The sequence below is a fragment of the Phacochoerus africanus genome, chromosome 12 (assembly GCF_016906955.1).
Source record: "Phacochoerus africanus isolate WHEZ1 chromosome 12, ROS_Pafr_v1, whole genome shotgun sequence".
NCBI lineage: Eukaryota > Metazoa > Chordata > Mammalia > Artiodactyla > Suidae > Phacochoerus > Phacochoerus africanus.
In genome coordinates, this window is record NC_062555.1 from 20,148,089 (window position 1) to 20,167,163 (window position 19,075).

At 50.2% G+C, this 19,075-nt stretch overlaps 1 protein-coding gene across 1 annotated transcript in view; it reads left to right on the forward strand.

Annotated features, from left to right (window-relative positions):
• Positions 1 to 9,219: 9,219 nt before the first annotated feature.
• COQ8A (coenzyme Q8A) overlaps positions 9,220 to 19,075 on the forward strand; it is a 47,051-nt gene continuing 37,195 nt past the window's right edge. Inside the window, exon 1 of the mRNA XM_047754500.1 lies at positions 9,220 to 9,357. The gene's annotated coding sequence lies outside the window, so the exon portion shown is untranslated. The remainder of the gene's footprint in view (positions 9,358 to 19,075) is intronic.

Genomic DNA, 19,075 nt, shown 5'->3' on the forward strand with positions numbered 1-19,075 from the left:
TTTAAAATCCAGTGTAAAGAGCAAATATTGCAACCAGTATGTAAATTAATTTTCTGAGGATTACGAATAAAGATAAGCTTTGACTTAACAGAAATAAAAGATGCAATTGTTAAGTAAACCAGTTGGTTTTTAGAGTCCTGTATATTTAAGTATCGATGGGTTAATACTATCAAGATGGTCTAAAATTACTTGAGGAGTTCCCGTTGTGATGCAGCAGAAACTAATCTGACTAGCATCCGTGAGGGCGCAGGTTCACTCCCTGGCCTCGCTCAGTGGGTTAAGGATCTGGCATTGCCTTGAGCTGTGGTGTAGGTCACAGACGAGGCTCAGATCCCACTCTGCTGTGTCTGTGGCACAGGGCTGGCAGCTACAGCTCTGATTCATCCCCTAGCCTGGGAAACTCCATGAGCCATGAGTGTGGCCCTAAATATAAATAAATAAAGGTACTTGAAACACCATAGCAAATAAATTAGATGAAAATGCAGAAAATTCGGTACTTTTTATTACTATTTTTTTTCCTTTTTGTCTTTTTAGGGCCACACCTGTGGCATAGGGAAGTTTCCAGGCTAGGGGTAGAATTGGAGCTGTAGCCACAGGCCTACACCACAGCTGCAGCAACGTGGGATCTCAGCTGTGTCTGCAACCTACGCCACAGCTCATGGCAACGCCAGATCCTTAACCCATTGAGCGAGGCCAGGGATCGAACCCGTGTCCTCGTGGATACTAGTCAGGTTTGTTAACTGCTGAGCCACACAGGAATTCCTTTTTTTTTTTTTTTTTGCTTTGGTCCTTTTCAATTAAATTTTTCATTTCAAAATCTTAAAGTCATTTTCAGGTGTACACATGGTAAAAATTTAGTGAAATGGGTATTAACACAGTATCTTGTGGAATATATGATATGTATTACAGTGTTGATTTATCATTCATTTATTAAGTGAAAATAATAATTAAAATTATATAATGTGTACTATGTGATAGGAAACATCTTAATTACATTAATCAGTTCATCCTCAGCAATTCTATTACATGTAGATGAAAAGGAGGAAACTTAAATGCAGAAAAGTTAAATAACTACCTCAGGGTCACACAGGAAGTATGTAGCACAACTGGGATTCTAACCCCGACATTTTGGGTCCAGGGTCCATATTCTATTTATTGAGCACTTTCTATTTGCCAGGGACTATTCTAGGCACTGGGGATGTAATGGTGAACTGAAGAAGCAAAGATTTTGCTCTTATAAAACTTCCATTCCAATTGGAGGATAATGATAATCAAAGAAACAGATAATAATGTTAGGTGATCAAAAAAAATACTGGGAAGAAAAATAGAACAAGATAAGGGAATACAATTCCTCATAAGGAACACAATGGATCATATTTTGGTAGGATGATCTGGAAAGGACCCCCTAGCAAGGTGACATTATGTCAGAGAACTGCACGAAGCAGAGAGAGTGAGCCAGGAGGATGTCTGAGGGATGAGCGTTGCAGGCAGAAGGAAGAGTGAGCGCAAAGTCTGACATGCAGCTCTTCTTGGCTGTTAGGCAAATGTTGAAAGGAGACCTTTTTAGTTGGAAAAAAAAATTATAGAGGGAGAAGGCAGTTGAAGATAACATCTGAAAGATACCTGCAGTAAGACCATGTTGGGTCATATAGAGCAATGAAAGGATTTTGGATTTCATTCTGAGTGGGATGATAAGCCATCAGGGGGGTTTGAGTTTAGAAATCACATGATCTGATTTTGTTTTCAAACAAAGAATCAAACAAAAAAGGATCACTGTAAGAGGATGTGTGGAAACAGAAGACCATTTCGCTGGCTATTTAAAATAATTCAGAAAGGAGTTCCTGTTGTGGCTCAGCAGTAATGAACCCGACCAGTATCCAAGAGGATGTGGGTTCTGTCCCTGGCCCTGCTCAGTGGTTGAGGATCTGGCATTGACGTGGGCTGCATTGTAGGTTACAGACACGGCTCGGATCCTGTGATATTGTGGCTGTGGCATAGGCCAGCAGCTGTGGCTCTGATTCAACCCCTAGTCTAAGAACTTCTATATGCCACACTTGCAGCCCTAAAAAGCAAATAAATAAATTAAATAATTCAGAAAAAAAGAAAAATAAATAAAAATAAAATAATCCAGGTGAGGAGTTCCCTGGTGGCCTAGTGGGTTAAGGATCTGACAATGTCACTGCTGAGGCTTGGGTCACAGCTGTGGCAAAAGTTTTATCCCTGGCTCCAGAACTTCTGCATGCCAGGGTGAGGCAAAAATAATAATAACATTAATAATAATAATAAGTCAGGTGAAAGCAAATGTTTGCTTGGATTAGGGTGGTAGTTATAGCAAGGCAAACATTGGTTGATTCAGGATGTGCTTTGGAGATAGAGTGGAAGAATTTGCTCATGGGTTTGAAGTGAGCTATGAAAGAAACAGGAGAATGCCAAGGTTTTTGGTCTGAGCAGTGACTGAAGACCACTTATTTGAGGCAAGGAGTCTTAGAGGAAAAGCAGCAGGGATAAGGGTGAGAAGTTGAGGGTTGATCTTGGTCATTTTGGGTTTGACACCTAGTGGACACCGTAGTGAAGATCCTTATAGGCTGTTGGATAGATGAGTCTGGAATTCACAGGAGAGGTCTGTGCCAGAGATGAAAATTTGGAAGTTGTCAGGTGATGGGTGGTTGGTGGGATCACTAGGAGAGTGGGTGTAGACAGTGAAGGGATACAGAACTGGGTCCCAAGGCCCTCTGACATTTAGAGTCAGGAAAATGAGGAAGACCCAGCAATTAAAATTGAGGAGAAATGGATGGTTCTTAGAAGGATAAACAGGAGAGTGTAAAGTCCCAGGGGCTGACTTAAAAAAAAATAAAAGAAACTGTTTCAAGAAAGAGGTCATGGGTGACATCATTGCAAATGGCAAAGGAAGTGCCTCTAAACATTCTGTCTTCTACAAAAACAAAGAAAAAAGTGGCAAACATAGTCAGAATCAACTTTTTTCAGTACTCCACAAACCAACCAAAAGCTTGCAGCAACCTGGAGAGGGTTTATTAAAGAAAAATGGCTAAATCGCAGGAAGAAAAATGAGCTTTGAAAAATAACATTCCTGGCTGAGGGAGGATAATGGAGCTGGAACTGTTTCAATGCCAAATTCTGAGAGAACTGTCATTATTTTACCTGTCTGGTGGTTCTCTGGAAGATTTCACTTGCAAGGCTGTCTGCACTTGACCTGACTCAAACTTAGTGTGAAAAGCATTTTTCCTGTCAAACAAAACAAAACAAAACAAATTACAGACATGGTTTTAACTTTGTGGCTGCTTGAGGCAGTGGATCATAGTTAGGTCAAATAATAGATGAACCAAAGAGCTTAAGGAGAAGTTGGGGAATGAGGCATTCACAGGGACTTTGAAAAATTCTCATATATTCTTGGGAACTCTAGAAGGCCACACACATAGCAGGGCTGTGCATATACTCAGGAAAGACCTGAGAAGGCCTTGAGATCTCATCTTTAACTGATTGTGAGGCTCTGCACAAGCAGGAAGTTAGGTTAAGAAAGAGCTGTCAACTGCCTGGTTGAGTGTTGAAAGCATGCCCCAGTGTGCACAGAGTCCCTCAGCAAAGACCAGATGTTTTATTTGTCCCAGACATTTTAGGAAATCTCTTATCATTATCTGACCACTAAGCTGAGTAGAGACTTCAATGCCCACATATAACAAAATCAGATCTTATAGAATTAGTTCATAAAAGTCACCAAAGAGCAACAATACAAAAAGCAGCAGCAATAACAAATCCTTGGTTTACAGGAGGATGAAGTCTCACCAAGTAGGAAATAGCAATAAAAAGATAGAAATTATTAAAAATAGTCAAATAGAGTTTCTAGAGTTCAAAAATACAATACTAAAATGAAAGACTCACTAGAGGAACTCAAAAATGGATTTGAGCTGGCAGGAGAAAGAATCAATGAATTTGAAGATAGGAAGCAATTCAGATGATCCAATTTGAAGAAAGGGAAAAAGGAGTTCCCACTGTGGCTCAGTGGTTGACTAACCTGAGTATCCATGAGGACATGGGTTTGGTCCCTGGCCTTGCTCAGTGGGTTAAGGAGCCAGTGTTGCCAGGAATGGTAGTGTAGGTAGCAGATGTGCCTCGGATCCTGGGTTGCTGTGGCTGTGGCCGGCAGCTATCGCTCCAATTTGATCCCTAGCCTGGGAACTTCCATATGCCACAGATGTGGGCCTAAAAAGGCAAAAGACAGAGGAAAAGAAAGAAAGAAAGAAAGAAAGAAAGAAAGAAAGAAAGAAAGAAAGAAAGAAGAAGAAAAGAAAAGAAAAGAATAAAGAAATATGAACACAACTTCAGAAATCTGTGGGAAATCACCAAATATACCAACATTCCTGCCATGGGAGTCCTGGAAGGAGAAGAGAGGGAGAAAGGGACGGAAAGACTATTTGGGGAAATATTGGCAGAAAACTTCCTAATTTTGATGAAAAACATTAGTCTATATACCCAAGAAGCACACTGAACCCCACATAGAATAAACTCAGATAGGATAAACACCTAGTCATATGATAATTCCAATACTGTCAAAAGACAAAGAAAACTTCTGCTTTTCATGTTCCTGATGAGAAATTAGGTGTTAATCTTACTGAGGATCTTTGTACATGATGAGTTGCTTCTTTCTTGCAATTTTCAAGATTCTTACTCTGTAAGAAAGAAAGGATGTCCTTCAGGCTGAGAGGAAAAGGCAATAACTCAAATCCACATGGTGAAATAAAGAAAATGGTCGAAGGTCCTGTCGTGGCGCAGTGGTTAACGAATCCGACTAGGAACCATGAGGTTGCGGGTTCGATCCCTGCCCTTGCTCAGTGGGTTAACGATCCGGCGTTGCCGTGAGCCGTGGTGTAGGTCGCAGACGCGGCTCGGATTCTGCGTTGCTGTGGCTCTGGCGTAGGCTGGCGGCTACAGCTCCGATTAGACCCCTAGCCCGGGAACCTCCATATGCCTCGGGAGCGGCCCAAGAAAAGGCAAAAAGACAAATAAAATAAAATAAAATAAAATAAAAATAAAGAAAATGGTCAATGAAACTACACACAGAAAAGACAGCATAGGTACTTTTTTTGTTGTTTACTTTTATTTTTTCTCCTGATTTAAAAATTAACTGCATAGTAGTTCCTCTTGTGGCTCAGCGGATTAAGAACCTGATGTTGTCTCTGTGAGGGTGAGGGTTCGATCCCTGGCCTCACTCAGTGGATTAAGGATCTGGCATTGCTGTAAGCTGCCACATAGGTCCCAGATGCAGGTCAGATCTGGTTTTGCTGTGGCTGCAGCTCTGGTTTGACTTCTGGTCTGGCAACTTCCGTACACCACAGGTGCAGCCGTAAAAAGAAAAAAACCCTGCATGAAACAACAATGATACATCTGTGTGGATAGTCATACAATGAACAGAACAATAATTGGTATGATAATAACAGCGCACAAGAGGGGGGAGAATGGAGCTATATGGAGCAAAGTTTTAGTATATTATTGACAATAAGCTAGTATTAATTTGAACCAGAATGTTAGGTTAATTATACCCCAGGGCAACCACTAAGAAAAAAGAAGGGCGGGTTCAGCTGAGTCAAATGCTGCTGGTAGTTTAAGATGAGAGCTGAGGACTGGCTACTTTACTGGGCAACATGGGGGAGAGATGCTGGTGAGTAGGGGATGGTGGGGGCAAAGCGACCAGATTGTTCAAATAGAATGGAAGAAAAGGAGGGGGAGAAAGTGAATATAGTTCATGCCATGAGTTTTGCTGAAAATGGGAGCAGAGAAATGGAAATGGGATGAGGAAGAGTGAGATAGTTCAACAGGTTTGTACACTAATGGGAATAATTGAGTGGAGAGGGAACAATTGATAAGTGTCTTCTCTGCCTCTGTGATTAAGGAAGATGTTTGGAAATCAGAGAGGAATTATTGGAGCATCATGCTTCTCACCCAAATGCCCCAGGCATTGGCAGTTTTGGTTATTGGGAAAATATATATATGTATGTATTTGTACATAATCTCTGTATGTATAGATATTTGTGTGTATATTGAATAATACTTTAGTGATATATTATGCCCATTAGAAAAGATACACAAAAATGTAAATTTTTAGAAGTTTAAGATAAATTGTCTTGATAATTAAGATGGCATATCATATAATCTCTAATGCCTTGGGCACTCAGACACTCAAGAGTGAGTTACGTGGTGAATACAATCCATGCTTCAAATGTCTTCTTGATAATTTTGAATTTTCTGGCTGTCTTTTTATCAGCTCCAGTTAGATTCATCCTTGCTCTTACTTGGTAGTGAGTTCATACATAGAAGAGTAGTCATAATCAGTTTTCATTGTTTTTTTTCTTGTTTGTTTTTTGTTTTTTTCCTTTTTATGGCCTGCACCTGCAGCATGAGAAAGTTCCCGGACTAGGAGTCAAATCAGAGCTGCAGCTGAGGCCTATGCCATAGCCATGGCAACACCAGATCCGAGCCACATCTGTGACCTATGTCTCAGCTTGTGGCAATGCCAGATCCCTAACCCACTGAACCACGCCAGGGATCGAAGCCCCATCTTCACAGACACTAAGTCGGGTCCTTAATGTGCTGAGCCGCAATGGGAACTCCTCATTGCTTTCTCATTGTTCACTCTGACTGCATTATTAGTGTTATCTTCAGACTGGTTTTTCTTGGCCCAGATTTCTTTTTTATGGAGAATTTCAAACAAACATAAAGAGACAGAATATGAGCCACAACACATCCATCATTCTCTTTCCTCAATTATTGACTCATGATCCATTCACTTCCCTCCAAGCCTGCAGTATTTTGAAGCTAATCCCATACATCATATTATTTCATCTGGAAATAATTCTGTGTGTATACCTAAAACATAAAGACTCTTAAAAAAATTAAAATATCAATTTGAAAGAATCTTTAACTTCAAGTAATGGAGGAATCTGCAATAAAAAATCAGGTCGGGAAAGGAAGAAATGTGTTTTTAGCGTAATAAGGTTGAGGTCATTATAAGGAGTTAAGCTCGAAATCATATTAATGTGATGTAGGTTCCTTCTTTGCATAGACTAGTTGGGGATAAACTAGACTTAGCTAGACTGATGGCCTCTGAAGGAAAAGCAATGTTTATGGTAGTGAGTTATACTATTTTTCAGGCATTTTAGAGCAAAGCTAACCCTGGGCTTGCTGGTGGAGCAAGACTGAACTGGCAGGGAAGGCAACCATGCCACTAATACCCCTCCCCACTAACGCTAGGCACTCTTTCTCCACTGCCATCCGCAGCAGCTGGAAGTGATGAAAATCACACTTCATTCCAAGTGTAGTTTGAGGGGGTAGAGTTTGTAAATTACAGGAAGGGATGAACCAGGGACTCCAATATCCTATGGGCAGTGGTGGAGTCACATGGCTCACAGGGCTTGGATGAACACAGGCAGTTCAGGGAACAGTTAGCAAAGGAGGGAGCAATGGACACTCCTTGACCGCCTAACCCAGGGGGCTGGAGCCAGTGGCCTACTCAAGGCAAATGCCCATTCCTTAGCCCTGTAATGTTTGGGGACAGTTCCTTGGTTTGTCAAAAACTCCCTAATTCTTCCTCAAAAATGGGCGTTGTATGTAATGTGGAGAAGATGGAGGGAAGGGACAGAATTTGGACTATGAAGCGAATAAGTGAATGTTCCTACAGAGATATCCTGCAGGGCCAAGGGCCCGGCCCAGGGGTAAGCAGAGGGCTACCACCCACCAGCCGATGCTGCAGAACCTCATCCCAGGTCCCATGTCAGGCTCCAGCGTGCATGAGGAAAGGTGAAGGTCAGTTCACGCCTGGATTCCCCCTCCTCCCATTTCAGGCATCAGCATGCAAATGCTTTAAAAAAAATTTTTTTTTTTTTGTGGTCCTTTTAGGGCTGTACTCGCAGCATATGGAAGTTGCCAGGCTAGGAGTCAAATTGGAGCTGTTGCTGCCGGCCTACACCACAGCCACAGCAAGGCCAAATCCGAGATATGACTGCGACCTACACCACAGTTCAGGGCAACACGCATCCCTAATCCACTGAGAGAGGCCAGGGATGGAACCTGCATCCTCATAGATACTAGTCGGGTTGGTTAACCGCTGAGTCAGGATGGCTACTCCTAAATGCTTTTGACTTTTCTAAGCAGTAATATTAAACACGTTTCAAAAATGGTAAATGTGAACTCCTCAAAATAGTCTCAGAATAAATGACAACTTTTCGGCATGAATATAAATATTTATATGAAAGTCACTGAATTGTTATTTCTCTCTTCCTCACAAGCTCCACCAATAACCTAGGACAGAGCTGCAGACCGGAGAATGGAAACTGTCACACCATCGGGGCTCAAATCTGCACCTCTGGGTGACTTGGAGACCTGGGGCCACTTGGTTCTGGAGGAAGCACTTTCCTTGGGACAGCTCTGTGTCGGCTGTTTCTCACTCCTGAGGACCCCTCAACCAAGCCGGCTGGCCGCCAGCCGCCGCCGGGCCCGCTTCCGCTCCTTCCACGTGCTGGCCTGTCGTCCGGCTCAGGGGAGGGTCGGGCCTTCCCGAGGAGACTCGCTAACAGGAGCAAACGACGCTGCACGCTCCGGACCCACTCCTCGGGCGACCCGACCGGGGCCACCACTGGCGCGCGCGTGCAGTTGCCCGCAAAGCCAAAAGAGGGACCCGCGGAGAAATGCGACAAGTGGGTGGAGCCGGAGCGCCGGAGGCAGACGTGCACCCAGGCTGCCCACAGCTCTTCCCCCTTCAGCGGGAACTGGGACAGGGGTCCTCGTTACATAAGGCGAGCACCGGGCGGGCCCGCTGCGGTTGCCTCTGCTCCTTCCACTGCCTCCCCTCCAGGCCGGCTCAGAAGCCGGGGGAGCATCGTCTGGGACGTAGCAGCCAACTGCAGGTCACCGCGCCTGCGCCCTCCGCCTGGTCCGAGGCGCGCGCGGGGGGGGGGGGGGGGATTGTTAGGGCGCACGCGCGCCAGGCCTCCAAGCCCAGAACGCCCCGCTTTCCCAAGTAGGGGAAAGGGCAGCGAGGAGGGAAGACGGGGCGGGGCCCTGAGCGCTGGGGTGGCCTCCCATTGGCTCCTCTCTCTCCGCCCTCGGTTCCGATTGGCCACAGGTCGAGCGCACGGGCCGAGCACGCTGCCCCTTGCTGCGCGGCGCTGGGCCGGTGGCCGCGGCGCAGCCAATGGGAGCGGCCCGCGGGGCGGGGCTGCGGGTGCTGGGTCTCCGGGCGCGGGCGAGTTGGTAAACAGATCCGGAGCGCGTGCGGGGAGCCAGCGCTACGCCGAGTGCGCGGAGGCGGCGCGAAGGTGACTTCGGTTCCTAGCTTCCTGCGGCAGGGTAAGGCTGCAGCTCGCCGCGTGCCCTGAGTGCTGTCTGCTTGTGGCCAGAGCTGGGCTCACCACCCGCTTGGGCCCTTCTTGCATCTTTCACAAGGGACGGCGCGGCTTCCCTTTTGCGAGTTTAATTTGCCTCCGGCTTCTGGCAGCCGAGCGGTGAGCGCGCCTCAGGATGCAGGGTGGGCGCCCTGCGGCTGTCTTCTACCCCTGTTCCCACCTTAGCCGAGGGCTGTCTCTGGGAGGGGACGAGGGCCACGTGCCCAAGCCTTAGGCCCCCGGAGTATGCCGAGCAGCTCCGGTGACCTGATGTTGTGTTTCTTGGTGGCCAGTACTGCTTTCCTGCCTTGCTTTCTCATGATGATATTTCTCCTCACGCCCAGATCCCTTTGCACTGTCTCAGAGGAGCTAACTGCCCCCGGCCCCATGTTTGTGTCAGGACTTTGACTCCCTTGGTCCGAGCCAGCTGTTGGCTTTCACAGGTGGGGATTTGGCGTGAACTTGGGAAAGGGGGCCCTTCTTGGTTCTTTCCTCTGTTGGCTTTCCTGTGACCGTCCTCCTCCTCCAGACACTAGGGGTCTTGTGAGTGGTTTGGGCTTAATTGCCTAAACATGTGCCTTTTTTCAGCCTCTGCCCTGCTGCCGAGGCCAGGTCGGTTCTCCCAGGTGCCTTATGGGATGGGGAATGCTGCGGGGGCGGGTCTGGGTGCTGGGACTCTGTATTTGGGTGAGGGGTGCCAGTCTCCTGCAGGGTGAGAGACTTCTGTGCAGTCTGTCCTCCTGGTTAGAGCCTGCAGCCTATGGGAAAACTTATCCTTGCTCACTAGGGCCCTGGGTGTGTGTGACAGAAGCCTGAAGGGCTGGGCCTGCCAGGCCTGACTTGTTGCTGGGGATTTGAACATGCCTGATGCCAGCCTGCCAGTTATCATGGGTGGGTGGGTCGTGTTGGCAGGAGGGCCCTTCTCCAGAGAAGAGACAAAGGGGGGTGCTGGTGGTTCTTAGGAGCAGCTTTTTTTGTTGTTCTTGTTGTCTTTTTTAGGACCACACCTGCAGCATATGGAAGCTCCCAGTCTAGGGGTCAAATTGGAGCTGCACCTGCTGGCCTGCACCATAGCCACAGCAATGCCAGATCCAAGCTGCACCTGCAACCTACACTGAAGCTCACGGCAACATTGGATCCTTAACCCACTGAGTGAGGCCAGGGTTTGAACCCGAGTCCTCATGGATACTAGTCGGGTTCATTACTGCTGAGCCACAGTGGGAACTCCAGGAGCAGCATCTTTAAGACTGGTAATGGTTTGGAGTTCCCGTCGTGGCTCAGTGGTTGACGAATCTGACTAGGAACCATGAGGTTGCAGGTTTGATCCCTGGCCTTGCTCAGTGGGTTAAGGATCCGGCGTTGCCATGAGCTGTGGTGTAGGTCGCAGACTTGGCTTGGGTCCTGTGTTGCTGTGTCTCTGGCATAGGCCAGCGGCTATGGCTCCGATTGGACCCCTAGCCTGGGAACCTCCATATGCCGAGGGAGTGGTCCAAGAAATGGCAAAAAGACAAAAAAAAAAAAGACTGGTAATGGTTTGGGGCATTTTCAGCCTTGCAGATAACACAGACAAAGCAGGGTTATGATTTTTGGCCTGACCTCGGGCAACTCAAAGGAAATGTGAACTAAGGAAGTCTGAACATTTCCCTGTGTGTCACCTAAGGCAGGGTTTCTCAACCTTATCAACATCCCTGGCCTCTATCCATTAGATGCTAGTAGTGCTGCCACCACTGCCACCACATATAGTTATGACAACCCAAAATGTCTCCAGACATTGCCACATGTCTCCTAGAGAACAGCATCAACCTTGGATGAGAACCGCTTAGGTCAAGCTCTTCAAAAGAGTCTTCCATGCTCCCAGAGGTCTCCTGGGACCTATCTGGGAGAAGCTGAGAGGTTGTGTCCCCTGCCCAAACGAATGATACAAGCCACGTAGAGTGGGCTTTAACAAGTCCCCACCTCTGCACCTGCGGGGAGAGGCATGGGAAAGGAGGTAGAGACCTATGTGCATTTGCTGTGCCTGCCGGATGCATGGCAGGGACTGGCTGGGTCCAAAGCACAAGAGAAGTGGAAGACTCATGGTTTCTGTCTTTGGGGACTTTGCAAAACTGTGGGAGATGTGCCTGCAAAATATCTGTGAAGCAGCTTTTCAATAGTAAACAGGTTTAAGCTGTTTGCTTATCCATCATTGGCTTTTCCCAGGTGATGCTTTGCTCGGCCTCACTTCTTTGCTGAGACATGTCTTAGGATGTGGGAGGGGGTCAGGCCTGTGCCTGCAGAGAGTAAGTGTCTGGCTGCACTTCAAGCATCTGTATGGGTGTATATATATATATATATATTTTTTTTTGTCTTTTTGCCTTTTCTAGGGCCGCTCCCTCGGCATATGGAGGGTCCTAGGCTAGGGGTCCAATCGGAGCTGTAGCTGCCGGCCTATGCCACAGCCACGGCAACTTGGGATCTGAGCCGTGTCTGTGACCTGCACCACAGCTCACAGCAACATTGGATCCTTAACCCACTGAGCAAGGCCAGGGATCGAACCTGCAACTTCAGGGTTCCTAGTCAGATTCGTTAACCACTGTGCCACTATGGGAACTCCTGTGTGGGTATATTTACATCTACTCCTCCGAGAGCAGCTACCTCCGAGTGTCCTGAGGCAGAATGGACCCATGTACAATTTGTAGAATTCTTTTCTGGTTGCTCAAAGCCTTCATATCAGAGACAGCCGTTTCTTTTTGTGCGGAGAAAAGCACTTTATTTCTGAGTGTAGATTTTTTTCCCTTCACTGTAACCCAGAATTTATGCCCTAAACTTTAAAGTTCCGAACTGATGGGGGTGGAGACAAATGAAGAATGGTGATTATTTGTACAAGGCAAGGAAAGACATCCCAAGCCCTTACCATGAGTGTCCCTGGCTTATTGTTAATTGATCCTATGGGCTGTATCAGTATTTTCCCATAACCATCCTGGCTTGGTTAGGGGGTCTTTGGGGGTGCCTTTTCTTGCCTGTAGAAAAGAATCTGGACAGGGAGGTCACGTCTCCTTTCTCCAAGAGAGGTTTAGAGAAGTCTTTTATTGGGACGCTCCCAGCTTGGCAGGATAATTTTCCATCAAGAGCCGTGGACACTGAGTCATTATCTTTGTCAGTTGAAACAAGAGCTGTGTGCAAAATTAGACAGGAATATTTAGAGAGTTGTCTTGATCTGACGGTGGCATCTGGAAATAGTTCCAGCATTCTTGCTAAACAACAGCCAGGAACCTGGGGGAACCAGTAGAAAGAAGAGCCAGTGGGCGGGGGGGCCAGGGCCCTGCTCCTTTGGGAACTGCACCTAAGGGAGGGGTGGGTCTGCTGTCTCCGAGACAGGGCCAGGACCCGGAGCCAGATGCATCTCGGTGGGCTAATCCTTGCACTTTTCACACCCAAGTGCATATCCACTGGTCTGTCTGCCAGTGTGTCGTTTGTTGGGGGTACACACTCCTGAGCCCTTGACCTTTTGCTTTGAGGACAGGGGCCCACAGAATAAAGTTGGAAATGATCCTGAAAAATCGCTCTCTTTTTTTTTTGGTCACTCCCGTGGCACATGAAAGTTCCGGGTCAGGGACTGAACCTGAGCCATGGCAGTGACATTGCCGAATCATTCACCACTGAGCTACCAGGGACCTCTCCAAAAATCTCTTTTCACTCTTCATACTTGGGTTTGACGTGTTTTGCGTCTGCTCCTGTAGAGGAGGGTTCATGAGAAAGCTGAGTTGTTTCTCACTCAGTTTGCCATCTCTGGGTGTTGTAGAATCTGCTGCCTTGAAGAGGGGCTGAGTTCTTTTCTCCAGAGCCCTCCACATGCTTTTTAAAGTAGTCCCCATATCCGTCTGGGCTGGGGGAGAGGGGCTGCAGTTGGCCCAAACCCGGGAAGTCCCTCTAAGGGTTGGTGCCCCTCCACACATGCTGCCCTGAAGCAAAGCCCACTGTGGAACAGTGGCAGGGGGTCTGGTTACTCCTCGTGGAACATGTATCAGTTGATTGTCTGCCTTGAGCGTGGCATTGGGAATCGAAAAGCACGCAGGACTTGGGTCCCTGACCTCATGGAATTGGAGTGCGGCGTGTGCAGATACCGCCTAACGCCCTCTGTGTGGTTTGGACTAGGGGCCCTGGGTCAGACCACTTGCAGCTGGTGGAGACGGCGAGGGCTCTTGGAGGAGAAGCTGTGTTAGCTGGGCCTCTGACGATGGGCAGGGTGTCAGCAGGAAGCAGCAGCAGTTTGGGGAGTGGTGGTGAGGGGCCAGGACTTCCCAGACCAACTATGGTGAAAGCCAGGTTTTTGTTTTGTTTTCCCACTTGTTGCAGACCAGTGCTTTGGCAAAACACAGTAAAAATGTCATGGTGGGAGTTCCTGTTGTGGCTCATTGATAATGAACCCGACTAGTATCCATGAGTGTGTTAAGGATCGGGCGTTGCCGTGAGCTGTGGTGTAGGTGCAGACGCAGCTTGGATCCCACGTTGCTGTGGCTGTGGGGTGGGGTGGGGTGGGCTGGCAGGTGTGGCTCCTCTTTGGCCCCTAGCCCAGTAATTTCCATGTGCCACAGGTGCAGCCCTTAAAAAAAAACAGCCGTGGCGATGCTAAATTGCTAGGAAGGTTTCTGAACCCTTCCTTCCTTCCGTTAGCTCCTCAAGGATGGCAAGGCCAGTCTTTGAGTAGCCTTGGTCCATGCGGTGGGCTCCCTGAGCAGAGGCCTTGGTAGGGGTGAGTGCAGTCTGGCCAGAGGGTAGGGAGTGAGAGGGGAGCAGTGGGGGGCTGGGCTAAGGAGCAGATGGGGCTGAATGCCCGCATTTCCTGTTGAAGCAGCCTGTGTGTGCCTCCCTTAGGGTGGTTGGAACAGCGTTCCTGCCACTTGTACCTCTGTGGCATTTTATCTCAGCAGCGGGGTCTAGGTGGGGTGATGGGGGGAGGAGGGCTTGGCATAGCGCTCCTGGTAATTTTCAGCTGACAGTTTAGGGTTCAGGCCAGAGAGGGTTCCCTGAGCGCCCACAACTCAGCTGCGGCCTGGAGAGATGGAGGGAGAGGGCTCCCCGCCCTGGCACGTGCAGTTGCTGTGTGCACCTGTGGGTGCTGGACGACTGTGTAGGACCTGAGGGGGTGCGATCCTCTGGTAGGGGCCCCTGTGGTGCAGCGCTGCTGAGTCTGCTGGACAGGGGCTGGGAAAGCGGCTCCTCTGCTGAGAGGTCTGGGAGCTGGGCCTGAAGGATAAACAGGTTTCCGTGGGAGAAAAGGGATCCAAAGCTGGGGCCTGACAAAGGCCGAGGTGGGCACTGCTGCAGGGAGGGGAGGGGGCTTGGGTGGGCAGGCCGCACCCAGGCAGTCCGGGTGGGTGGGGCGTGAGCCCAGTGAGGCAGCAGGTGAGAAGCAGGGGCGGCCTGTGGCCCAGGGGGCAGTAGGGGAGGTGGGATGAAGGCCTGGATTCCAGACAGTATAGACCTGTGCACGCAGGGTCTTGAGACCAATGACGGCTTGGCCCCAGGGCTGAGATTTCCACTTGGGGCAGGGACTGTTTGGGGTGGACGGTGGTGTCACTACTGAAAACAGGGTTCAGGGGCTGGGGAGCTAGGCTGGCGGGAGGACGATGGTGATTGTTAGCTTTAGATGGAAAGGGGGCGAGGTGCCCGCTGGACTTTGTTCTTAGCTCTTTGTTCTTAGTTCTTAGTTTTTATGAAGGTATGGTTTGCGTACAGTAGATTCACTCTTTCTGGTGCCCGGTTGTGCAGCTCGGCAAATGCACGTGGTCCTGTAACCATTACCACAGTCAAGGTCCAGGGCGGTCCTCCCCAGCAAACCCCCCCACCCCTGGTCCCTGCACCCCCTCATCAGCCCCCGGGCCTGGCTGGGAGTGACGTGCTGTGTGTAGAGCTGGGATTTGTCCTGGAACTGGCTCAGTGCTTCAGACGGCCTGCTTGGCCTGAGAACGGGATGCAGTCTTGCAGGAGCTGTTAGCCTGTGGGGAGGCCGAAGCCCAGGGCACAGTGTGGGGTGGGGGGGCTGGGGACCAGGCCTGGGGACTCCTATGCTGTGCAGTATTCAGGGGGGCCGAGCTGAGCAGGTGAGAATGACTCAGGGAGGGGATTCAGAAGGAAAGGCCGAGGCGGGTGCTCTGGGGCTGGGCTCAGGGGCATGGAGCCTTCAGGTGGCCCTCGTGGGTGTTCCCTAGGGGAAAGCTGGGGTCCAGGGGCAGACGGCATGTGCAGAGGGAGGAGAAAAGATAGCAGGTGCCCTCTGTCCTGTCCGGATGACGCTGAAGGAGAAGCAGTGTCAGCGGGAAGATTTTAAATACTTGGTCTGTGAAAGCTGAGAGCGGGTTTGTGGCCTTGAGGGGAAGGGTTTTGTGGAAGGAGAGATGGGAGGCAGACCTGGTCAGGGGCAGGGACCTGGGGAGGAGGTGGACAGGGCATGGAGGGGACAGGCTGGAGCAGGGGGTGGGAGGAGGGGAGCCCTGGCCGCATGGGCAGCACCTCTCCTGTTCTCTGTTTTGGGGAAGCGGGAGGTCTGCTACCCTTGAGCGAGGCCTCTGCTTGATGTGACAGGGAGGTGGGCTGGGCGGCGCTTTAAGTGAAAGCCAGGCCTGTGTCCTGCCTTGGGTCCCTTGTGGTCCTGCTGGTGTCCCAGCCGAGGGACCCCAGGTGTGTGTGTGTGCGCCCGTGCGTGTGTGCCCTTGTGTCTCTGCTTTTCCCAGAGGTGTGTCTCCTGAGACAGAGTCTGTGATTCCCACTTTTCTGCCTCTGAGATGCAGGTCCACTCCTCCCCCCCTTGCCGTTTCCATAGAAGTTCTGGAAAGGCCGGTACCCACATCCTTTTGAGCATGATTCTTTCTAGACCCTATTAAATCCCCACGTGGGGCACAGCCCTGTGCTGTGTCTCGGTGGCAGCCTTCTACCCTGGGGAGAAAGGGCCATGTCCGAATCTCTGGGGACTGCAGGCCATCTGGGTCAGGCACCTGGTTTTGCACAGGAGGAAATGAGGAAGGGCGGGCCCCAAGGAGAATGGGTGTGCCCAAGGTCACCCGTGGCGGATGTCCAGGTGGGCCTGGAGCCTCCCTCAGCCTGGTCATGCCTCGTGCTGGTCCCGGTCCCGGAGGGCCTCATGGCATCGATCCAGCCGTCCGCTGGGTGGGATGGGAGGTCCTGGGACGGTTCACACTCACACACTGTGTGTTTAATCAGAGCCCTGGTCTGGCCGGTGTTTGCTTTCCGCCTGGCACGCTTCCCCCTGTGCTTGGCGCTGGTCATGGCTCAGAGGTGGGTGCAGGTAAGAAGAGGGTGCCCTGTGACCTGCAGGTGGTTACTGTTTGACAGGTGCTGAGCAAACATCTCACATCTCTTTGAAATCAAACAGCAGTTTGTGGTTCTTGCTCCCTGATGTGTTCACAGCCAGCCTTTGGTAGAGCCAAGGGCTGGGCACCACTTGAGGCCGGGGTCGGCCATGCCCTGGCCCAGCCTGCGCCTCTTTCTGCTCTTGGAGGCAGGACTGGGGGCGGGAGAGGTGCTGTGTCCTGGGGAGGCTGTGCCCTGTGTCTTGGTGTCTGTCTGCCTGTGAGCGGGCTCCTAGCTGCCCTGGCTCTGCCCCTGTGAATGTCACTCTCCCCTGTTTCTCCTGCTTCTGCCCCCCATCCCCATTAAACCATGGGTGCTGCCACTGTGGCTCCACACGGGGCAGGCTTTTAGGGTGCTCATGGACAGCAGAAGTGCTTCGAAGGTACTCAGCATCCCTGGCTGTCTCCTGGGCCCTGGGTCCTAGAGGAGGGAGCTGGAGAGGCTGGGAGCCCTGGGTGCCTGCAGGTATCCCAGCGCAGCACCGGACCTCCGGGGACTAGCGAGGAGGACGTGTGTGTGTGTGTGTGGAGGTGGGGGGTGGTGAACCATTCTGGCCAAAGCATTGATGTCGGGGGAGATGGTGGGAGAAGATTCTGGGAAGATGTCTTGCGGTCCACAGTGAAGGGCCTTAAAGGCTAGGCCTGGGCCCGTGGCCTTAGTTCTGCAGGCAGAGGAAAGTGGAGGTCAGCGAGGAGGCAGACAGCCACTTTGTCCCCTGCCAGATGTCTTCTCATTTCTCCTCCTGAGTGTTGTTGTTTGTCTAGAGCTGTCCCTTGCAGGGTTAACTCACTGGTTTAAAAAACTCCTGGAGTTCTGGTTGTGGCTCAGCAGTAACAAACCTGACTAGTATCCATGAGGATGCGGGTTCGATTCCTGGCCTCGCTCAGTGGGTTAAGGATCTGGCGCTGGCGTGAGCTGTGGTGTAGGTCACAGATAGGTGGGATCCTGTGCGGCTCTGGCTGGCAGCTGCAGCTCTGATTGGACCCCTAGCCTGGGAACCTCCATATACCGCGGGTGCTCCCCTAAAAAGCAAAAAACAAAACAAAAAAACAAAAAAAAAAACCTCAAACAAAAAAGCAAAAAACCAAACCAAAAAACCCAACTCTTGGGGTTTTGCATACACTACTAGTGCTGAAGTTGTTGCACGTGACCTCTACACCAGTGCCACACACCCGTGTCCACGCCTGGCCTGTGTGGCTTTTGGGGGCTGCTAACAAAGGTTGATCCTGGGAGTCAGTGTGGCAGGACTGAGGGCCCAGAGGGGCCTCTGTGTGGGGCCCCTGCCTCTCTCTCTCCCACTACGTCTGAGGCAGAACCAGCAGGCGGGCTCGCTGGTGCCGGGAGCGGGACGCTCTCAGCCTGGTGGCCCGGGAGTGTTCCGGAAAGAGAGTTTAGCCAAGTGGCCTTTGAGAGCCCAGCCAGCTCTCAGATTTTTATGACTCATGATTTTCTGCAGCCAGGTGGACACACTTCTCAGAGCGTGAACCTTGCTGTGTTTCCAGGAGAGTGCCTGTTGGTTTACAGAAAAGTTCTGGACCGGGGGCAGGTTTCTTATCTGCCGTCTCACTTCCCAGGCCGCAGGAGGAAGGGCCTGGAGCCTGGACGCAGGCAGGCATGTCAGGCCAGCCCCTGACAGCACCGGGGCTTGAGCAGATGAGCCCCTCTGTGGAGCTTGGCCGCCTCAGCGAACAGGGCTGTTGTAGGATGAAGAGTAGTGTAAGGTGACATGCACTGGACGGAAATAATGAATGACGGCTCTTGTAGTTCTTCATACTATTGCACTGAAATATTTAATCTGAAGTGAAAGTGTTTGAAAGATGAGGACTATAAAAGCTGATGTATGCCAGGCACTGTGCGGTCCCTGGCAGGGGCTGTGAGCGCTCAGCAGTGGTTTCCGTGTTGAACCGAGCCTGGGAAAGAGGCTGGTGCATGAGCAGGACGTGTTTATGCTGACAGCAGGCACGACTCTGCAGTCAGGAACAAGAATGCATCTTGAGCTGCCCGTGGGATGGGCCAGCCCCTAGCTCAGTGCCTGGCACTTGGTTGGCACTCAGTACTGTTTGTGGGGTGATCAGACTAAGTTGATTTAGATGAACTCTCTGGAAATTATCCTATACTACTGCCCTTCTTCCCAACCCAATGATTTACCTTTTAAAAAATAGCCACTGGGAGAAAAAAAGGAGTTCCTGTTGTAGCTCAATGCGTTAAGAATCCATCCAGTATCCATGAGGATGAGGGTTCGATCCCAGGCCTCCTTCAGTGGGTTAATGATCAGGCATTGCCACAGGCTGCGGTGTAGGTTGCAGATGCGGCTTGGATATCATGTTGCTGTC